Source organism: Paroedura picta, chromosome 6 (genome assembly GCF_049243985.1).
Source record: "Paroedura picta isolate Pp20150507F chromosome 6, Ppicta_v3.0, whole genome shotgun sequence".
Lineage (NCBI taxonomy): Eukaryota > Metazoa > Chordata > Lepidosauria > Squamata > Gekkonidae > Paroedura > Paroedura picta.
In genome coordinates, this window is record NC_135374.1 from 15,417,793 (window position 1) to 15,426,868 (window position 9,076).

At 47.2% G+C, this 9,076-nt stretch overlaps 1 non-coding gene across 1 annotated transcript; it reads right to left on the reverse strand.

Annotated features, from left to right (window-relative positions):
- Positions 1–8,036: 8,036 nt before the first annotated feature.
- TRNAA-AGC (transfer RNA alanine (anticodon AGC)) lies at positions 8,037–8,108 on the reverse strand. Its single transcript has one exon. It is a non-coding gene; the product is annotated as a tRNA-Ala (tRNA).
- Positions 8,109–9,076: the final 968 nt, after the last annotated feature.

Here is a 9,076-nt window from a genome sequence, read left to right on the forward strand (position 1 = left end):
TTTTTGTCCTCTCTTCTGCTAGGCTCATTCCGCACATGTAGGACAATGCCCTTTCACATTGAAATGCAACTGGATTTTCCTGTCCAAAACAGGCAAATCTACTAAAAGTACATCAACCAAGGTGTGTGGGATGAGACACAACAGAGAACAACAGCCATCTGCATTTTGTTTCCAATGTGTCCCAATAGTGTATGTGACTTGGAAACATGCATTACTCAACTCTGCATCCCTGAATGAGCTCCGATCCCTGATACATTTACGGATACAAATTGATGGGCATGTACAAATGACGTCATTACCCCAGGGTGTGATAATTACCAGAAAATATCCCGTAGTCAATATGGAACTAGATGGACCAATAGCTTCATTGGACAGAGTTTCAAAGTGGAGCCATGCTAGTATGCTGTAGAGCCAGCTTGGTGTAGTGGTTAGGAGTGCAAACTTCTCATCTGGCAAGCCAGGTTCAATTCTGCACTCCCCCGCATACAGCCAGCTGGGTGACCTTGGGCTCGCCACAGCACTGATAAAGCTGTTCTGACCAGGCAGTGATATCAGGGCTCTCTCAGCCTCACCTCCCTCACAGGGTGTCTGTTGTGGGGAGAGGAAAGGGAAGGTGGCTGTAAGCCGCTTTGAGACTCCTTCGGGTAGAGAAAAGTGGCATATAAGAACCAACTCTTCTTCTTCTTCTTCTTCTTCTTCTTCTTCTTCTTCTTCTTCTTCTTCAACAGCGAGACTCCTGTCCAGTGGCATCCGAGAGACCATCATGCTTTGGGAATATGGATTATAGAGAATCGAAGCTCTCTTTGTCATCTGATGAAGGGGAATTTTACTCATACCCCGAAAATCTTGTTAGTTTCTAAGGTGCCACTGGCCTACAGTCTAGCAGCAGCCACTTCATATATGCCTAGGGTTGCCAGCTCTGGATTGGGAAATATCTGGAAATTTTGGGGGTGGGGCCTGAGGTGGGTGGGGTTTGGGGAGAGGAAGAATGTCAGTAGGCTGTAATGCCAATAGAATCCAACTTCTGAAGCGGCCATGTTCTCCAGGTGAACTGCTCTCTATCGTCTGGAGATTAGCTATGATAGTGGAAGATCTCAAGCCACCATCTGGAGGTTGGCAACCCTATATAGGCCATTTAAATTTGGAGAAAACTAGGCATAACTTAACACCGCTAACCATCAGACATGCCTTCAGCTTGTTAATATAACCATATATAACCAAACAAGAAACTAAATGGGCTATTGTTCTAACTTTCATTATTATCGAACAATGTTGAATTTCCCAGTATCTCCTCAACGGCTTACTGTGAATTGTCAGTGACTACACCAGACGGTCGATTTGTGTCCTTTGGCCACCCAATTCCAGCACAGTCTTAGTCTTTCTCTTCTCCATCTGTTTTCCCCCATGATGTCCTATCTTTTTAATATTAGGGATGTTGCTGCTTTAAATATTGTCACAACTAACACCTGTAGATTTCCTGCGAAGAATTTTGAAAACTCGTACCCTCAGAAGATTGTCGATAAACTCCAAAAGCCATATTTCATCCTCCTCCAGGGCATCTACTGACCTCCTTTACCCACTTTATCCTCCCTGTTTTGTGTTTCTAAGGACAGGGGTTTCCTCCTGCGACAAATAATTTATATTCCAAGAGAAAAGCATTCGTTTCACTGATCCATATAAGGTCGGCATGCTTCGTGTCCTCCCCCCTCGTATTCAAATGCGCAGACAATACGTTTGTGGGAGGTGGGTTCAGAGAGGTGGGTTTATCCCATTTCTCTAGATCAGAAGTGGCCAATTGTAAGGTGTGGATTTGCTTAAAGTTCTGGCAGGATGCTGTTTTATATTGGCATCGCATAAACCCTCTCTGACCTGAATATTCTGAGCAGTGGATCTTTTGATGAGAGTAATGCGGCTGAAGAAAATCCAGGAAATAAAAGGCATCTGGTATAGTTCAGACTTTGGAACTATTGAATATCACTCCCACAAGCTTTCATTTTACTTTTGTGAACTTCATAAAATCATAGAGTCCTAGAGTAGGAAGGGGTCATGCAGGCTATCTAGTCCAACCCCTTGTTCAAGGCAGGATCAGCTGAAAGCATCCATGAAAATTAACTGTCCAGCTGCTGCTTGAAGATCACCAGAGTGGGAGCTCACTATCTCCTTAGGCCAGGGGTAATCAACCTGTGGTCCTCCAGATGTTCATGGACTACAACTCCCATGAGTCCCTGCCAGCGTTTGCTGGCAGGGGCTCATGGGAATTGTAGTCCATGGACATCTGGAGGACCACAGGTTGACTACCCCTTGCCTTAGGCAACCAATTCCACTCCTGAACTACTCTGACTCTGAAAATGTTTTCCTGATATCTATACCGTTCTATACGCAGTTTAAACCCATTACTGTGGGTTCTATCCTCTGCTGTTCAAATCTTACCCACCTTAGAAGGGAAACAGGGATGGTCGTGATTACTACTGGAAATAGGAAGTCCAAGGTTGTCCAAGCCCATGAAGTCCAAGGTTGCTCTGCAAAGGCAGGTGACGGCAAACCACTTCTGAACTCCCCTTGCCTGGATATCCCCCTGGGGTCAACCATAAGTAATCAGAGACTTATTTATTTATTTTATTATATTTATATGCCGCCCTCCCCAGGGACTCAGGGCGGTTTACATAATAACATAAGAACAATACATGGAACAGTCTATAAAACATTTGAATAGCCGTGCAATAATAACTGATAATTGTAAACATATAACATTATAACAGTATAACCAATAAACAATACAACAGTGCAACATACAAACAAAGGGTCCAGAGTGTATAGGTGGTGTTCTGAGGGGGGGGTGGGGGGCGAGCAGGGGCCTTTTGGTCGCTGTTGGTTATGTCTGGTCTCAACCAAATGCCTGGCAGAAGAGCTCCTCCTTGCAGGCCCTGCGGAACGGTTTAAGCTCCGTCAGGGCCCTGATCTCCTCTGGAACTGTCCATCACCACCACAGGTCCTGAACAATACCCCTTTTTCCCCTTGAGAAACCCCTGAACATTCTTCAGGCTTCGTGAAACCCTACAAGTGGCATGATCATGCAGAATATGGTTGCGAAGCAGAGCTGTATACATGCCCACCTGGGGCCCCTTCCCTCCCAGGCATATCATCAGCCATTTTGGGAGGGGCAAGTCAACCTGACCACGTATGGTCATATCACCCAATAAGTGTTTGACAGTTAAAAAAAAAATCAATTGACTCCTTCCCATTTGGGAAACCCTTCCAGGGTCGTCAAGAAGCTGCCGGGTGTCGTGAAACCCTGGCTGAGAAATCCAGATGTTGGGAAAAAAGGAACCCTTGTTGCTTTCATGTCTTGCTTTGTGGCCTATTCCAAATCTCCAAGCTGCCCTCTAGTGGAAGCAAAATGCTGAACGGGTCTTTGGTAGGAGCCAGTGGGTTTAAATAAAACCTTTCCACTCTCTCTAGAAGATTGGCATGATCTCCTGGAAGAACTGCCATGCAGGACAGCAATGAATTACCAAGTAAAAGAAACCCAAATTGCCTCTTGATTCTTATTTCACATACTGTGTGAACACGAGACGTTGGAGATCTAATAAAACACCGCTGTGTCGATCATGAATCACCCGCCAGTCAATTTGCAACGCCATTGAAAGTCTGCTCCCTACGATTATTGGAGATAATTTCCCCCTTGGAATATGCAATTATTGTAAGTTGGATTTTTTTTAAAAAAAACCCTGAAGAGTCCCAAATTAGAAGCCTGGCTCTTGATGAAAGCAAAACCAAAATTGACTAGAATAAGCATTTTTTTAAAGATGGCACAAGGAAATGAAAATGGAGCAGAAATTAAACTGCAGGGAATCTGTCTCCCCCTTCCCCTCTCCGCCCTATGATATGTTGTCACCAGAGTTATGAGAGCCACCGGGTGTGCAAATGAGGGCACATTCGGGATGCAATAAACCCATGGCGCTATATTGGTGGGCCTAAGGCTGAGATATGCTGGGACTTTAATAGAATGGCGCATGTTGTTTTATGCAGTGGCATTATGTCGCTTGATAGCTTGCCAAGTCTATGACAGGGGAATCTAATAGAGGAGAGACAATTTTTAATACTTCGAGGGGAAGCATCTGGCTCTTCAAATGTAGTTATCCGACAGGAAACTTGCATGTTCCTTTATACACTTCTCTAGATGGGAGTGAAAAGGCCATGTCCAGCATTCCATCAAAAGCCATCAAGGCATAAAACATCGGAAGAGCCCTGCTGGATCAGACCAGTGGTCCATCTAGTCCAGCATCCCATCTCACACAGAGGTCAGCCAGTTCCTCTGGAGGGCCAACTACAGGACAGAGAGCCCGAGGCCTTCCTAAGAGGAACCCTGCTGGATCGGACCAGTGGTCCATCTAGTCCAGCATCTCATCTCACACAGTGGCCAACCAGTTCCTCTGGAGGGCCAGCAACAGGGCTGAGAGACTGAGGCCTTCATAAGAACATCAGAAGAACCCTGCTGGATCAGACTAGTGGTCTATCTAGTCCAGCTTCCTGCCTCAGACAGTGGCCAACCAGTTCCTCTGGAGGGTCAAAATAGGGCAGAGAGACTGAGGCCTTCCTAAGGACATAAGAAGAACCCTGCTGGATCGTCCATCTAGTCCAACATCCCATCTCACACAGAGGTCAACCAGTTCCTTTGGATGGCCAACAACAGGGCAGAAAGGCTGAGGTCTTCCTAAGGACATAAGAGGAACCCTGCTTGATCAGACCAGAAGTCCATCTACTCCAGCATCCTGTCTCACACAGAGACCAAGCTGTTCCTCTGGAGGACCAAGAACAGAGCATAGAGGCCAAGGCCTTCCCCTAATAATATTGCCTCCAATGACACTGAGATTCAGTGGTTTAGTGGAGGTTCCCTTCAGTCAATATGGCTAATAGCCACTGATGGACCCCTCCTCCATGAATCTATCTACTCCTCTTTTAATACAGGTGTAGGTTCCCACTGCATCTTCTGGCAACAAATTCCATATTTTCATCACTCTTTGTCTAAAGCAGTATTTCTTTTTGTCCATTCTACACCTACTCCCCATCAGCTTCATTTATTGCCCTCGAGTTCGAATATCTTGGGAGAGGGAGGGAAAGTTCTCTTTGTCAGTTCTCCCAACCCTGTGCACAGTTTTGTAAACTTCTATTGTCATTTTTCTCAACTAGATACAGAATGCCGGACATGGCTCCTTCCTTCCTTCCTTCCTTCCTTCCTTCCTTCCTTCCTTCCTTCCTTCCTTCCTTCCTTCCTTCCTTCCTTCCTTCCTTCCTTCCTTCCTTCCTTCCTTCCTTCCTTCCTTCCTTCCTTCCTTCCTTCCCTCCCTCCCTCCCTCCCTCCCTCCCTCCCTCCCTCCCTCCCTCCCTCCTGCTTAAAGAAAAAATTGGGTAAAAGGACATGCCTGCGCTGCTGAAATGCTGGGACCGATGGCATGTATCCAATGAAACATCAGTGGTGTTCATCTCAAACCAAGCCGTGTTCTGTTAAAGTAAGGGTCATTGGGCAAGCAGCAGTGCTAGAGAATCACACTCCCCAAATGCCTGGGTGCACAAACAGTTACACCATCATGCTATTGCTTAGCACCATGCCTTGCATAAATGGGAATTGCTTGTCGGGGCTTTCCTCGCACAGCTGCTGACCCAAGTTTTTTAAAAGCGCAAAATGGCTTTGACGCTAGTGGCCCAGGACCACATGGCCTTGGAGCTCTGCCAGGGTGCTGCACATCTTCCCAGGCCTGCCCTGCCCTGAGGAGAGTGGGACCAGCCTGAGATGAAGGTGATGCTGCCAGCATCTCAGCAGAGCCTGCAAGGTAAGGAAAGGGAAGGGGAGGAAGGAGTCTCTGTGTGTGTGAGAGAGAGGGAGGGAGGGAGGGAGAGGGATCAGAAAGAAGAGGTTTGGGGGAGAGGCAAGGAGAGAGTGGGAGGAGGAATTTGTGTCTGTGTGTGTGTGTGCGCGCATGTATGCGTGTGTCTGAAGGTGAGGTAAGTGGGAGAGGCAAGGGAGAAAGTAAACTGTGTCTCCCCCCCCCCCTTATGTGGATGTGTTCCTCATAAGGGGTGAGAATCCTTGTCAGTCATTTTTTTAAATTTAGATGTATAGCCTGCCCCTGTTGAACCAGTCATCTCAGGGAGGCTTACAGCAAAGATATTATAAAACCATATTATACATACATTAAATCCATTAAATCCTTGCATCTTCACCACTGGCCCTCTCAAAAAAGGCAAAAGCTATAGGAGGCAAAGCATGGTTGAACTCTGAACTCAAGAATATAAGAGCCCGGCTGAAACAGACCAGTGATCCATATAGACCAGGGGTAGTCCAACTGCGGCCCTCCAGATGTCCATGGACTACAATTCCCATGAGCCCCTGCCAGATGGCAGGGGCTCATGGGAATTGTAGTCCATGGACATCTGGAGGGCCGCAGTTGGACTACCCCTGATGTACCCCACATCCTGCCTCACGCAGTGGCCTACCTGTTTCTCTGGAGGTCCAACCATAGAGCCTGGGCCTTCCTGTATAGCTGCTCCCTGGCTCTGAGATTCAGAGATTTACTGCCTCTGAATGTGTAGGTTCCCTTGACTCTGCAGGCAACACAAAAGGAGCCCTTGAATTAATACGAACAAGAAAAATTAGTCCCCGGAGCTAGTAGCCACTGAGAGACCTGCCCTCCATGAATCTCCCCTACGGCAACTGTCTAGGCCTTTGGTCAGAAATGCTCACTGTCTCCTGGAAAAGAAGTTAAAAGAAAATCTCATCCTGAATCCTGAATAGAAGCAGAGTTCACAGTCAAACCGTGTGTCACTAGATCTCCCGATGGGCTTTCTTGACATCAAAAAAGCATCAGGGGCATATTCAATTTTGGCTGTGGCTTTTGACATACCATGAAGGCTTTAACCTTTCCTTCCCTTGATTATCTCTCTCCCTCCTATACCACAGCCCAGATGGAAATCCAGCCCCTCCTCACAGCTGCCTTTTAAAATTAAAAAGTATGTTGGGAGATTCTCTGTCTCTCTCCCCCCCCCCCCCCCCCTCCATTCAGAGTGACGAGGATGATCTGGGGCCAAGGGACCAAGCCCTATGAAGATAGGTTGAGGGACTTGGGAATGTTCAGCCTGGAGAAAAGGAGGTTGAGAGGGGACATGATAGCTCTCTTTAAGTATTTGAAAGGTTGTCACTTGGAGGAGGGCAGGATGCTGTTTCTGTTGGCTGCAGAGGAGAGGACACACAGTAATGGGTTTAAACTTCAAGTACAATGATATAGGCTAGATATCAGGAAAAACATTTTCACAGTCAGAGTAGTTCAGCAGTGGAGTAGGCTGCCTAAGGAGGTGGTGAGCTCCCCCTCACTGGCAGTCTTCAAGCAAAGGTTGGATACACACTTTTCTTGGATGCTTTAGGATGCTTAGGGCTGATGCTTAGAGCAGGGGGTTGGACTAGATGGCCTGTATGGCCCCTTCCAACTCTATAATTCTATGATTCTATCTAATGCATTGGTCTGCCTATCCCCCCCCCCCCGTGGAAATAGAAAGGGCAGCCACAGCAGAAGCCAGCCCCACCCATAAGTAGGCGGGACTGGAGTGCGTGAATGACAGCTGGGAAATTGTGGGTGGTAACCATGGCTGCCATATACTGAATCACATCCATTGGTGCCTAGCTGTGAGTATTGCTTACTCAGGCCAACAGGGGTTTTCCACGGTCTCTTCCACATTACCTAAAGGTAAAGGTATCCCCTGTGCAAGCACTGAGTCAGGTCTGACCCTTGGGGTGACGCCCTCTAGCGTTTTCATGGCAGACTCAATACGGGGTGGTTTGCCAGTGCCTTCCCCAGTCATTACCGTTTACCCCCCAGCAAGCTGGGTACTCATTTTACCGACCTCGGAAGGATGGAAGGCTGAGTCAACCTTGAGCCGGCTGCTGGGATTGAACTCTCAACCTCATGGGCAAAGCTTTCAGGCGGCTGCCTTACCACTCTGCGCCACAAGAGGCTCTTCCACATTACCTACATCCTTTCAACTGGAGATGCCGGGGATTGAACCTGGGGCCTTCTGCATGCTAAGCAGATGTTCCACCACTGAGCCACACCCCCCTCCCCATTGTTTAACCTTCCAGGCACAGAAGCTCCTGTGGTTTTCTGCCCTCAAAGAGCCATGGCAAGGCTGAGTGGGATAAAGACCCGGTCCCACGGCTGAGTGCTGTATCTGAATGATTTGTTTAAAAGAAATCCGGCGCAGGGATTTTGATTAATTCACTGCGAACGTGCAAAGCCGTCTCGGATGACGGTCCCTGCCAGCTAGCGATTGCACCTGAAAGGGTTATCGGGGGGAAACATGATCAATGGCCGGGCGACAGTGTTGCTTTAGCTGGGCTGTCAAACCCATCACATCGAGAGGAATTATGGCCCATGACAATCTTTTTTTTACAGCCATCTAATCAATGTTACATCCCTCTCGGAGAAAGACATCTCAAGATTAAGTGTTCCGGTAAAGCTGAATATTTTATTATCGGCAACAGCCAAGCGTTTTGATAACAAACTAGGGAATAGCCTAGTTAAGGGACATTCACTTGTTCAAAAGCCATTACAAGGTTATTAGTTTTGTATCCTCCGGTGGTGTACGCAGATTGATAAAGATAGGTTCCCCCCCCCCCTACCCGCAAGTAAACACACCCAGGATTTTGTCAACAACTTCTAAAGTTTAGGAAAATAACATTCTTCATTGACGGCGAGTGAATAGGTTTTGACTGAGCAAACATGCAGTTGACTTTCGACAGAGAGTAGATTCTGGTTGTATTTTTGATGAACCTGAAAATCCCTGTATGTGTGGAGGAAATATCAAGAGAGATGTGTCTTCTCCAGGATCTTTTGCTTTGGTGTTTTTCTGATGATCTGCAGGCATGTGATCTGTCCTTCTGAACCTCATAAACCTGCATTATTCAGAGCCATTAGTCAATTAAGGTCATTATTGTCTAACCCAGGGGTAGTCAAACTGCAGCCTTCCAGATGTCCATGGACTACAATTCCCAGAAGCCCCTGCCAGCATTCTGGGAATTGTAGTC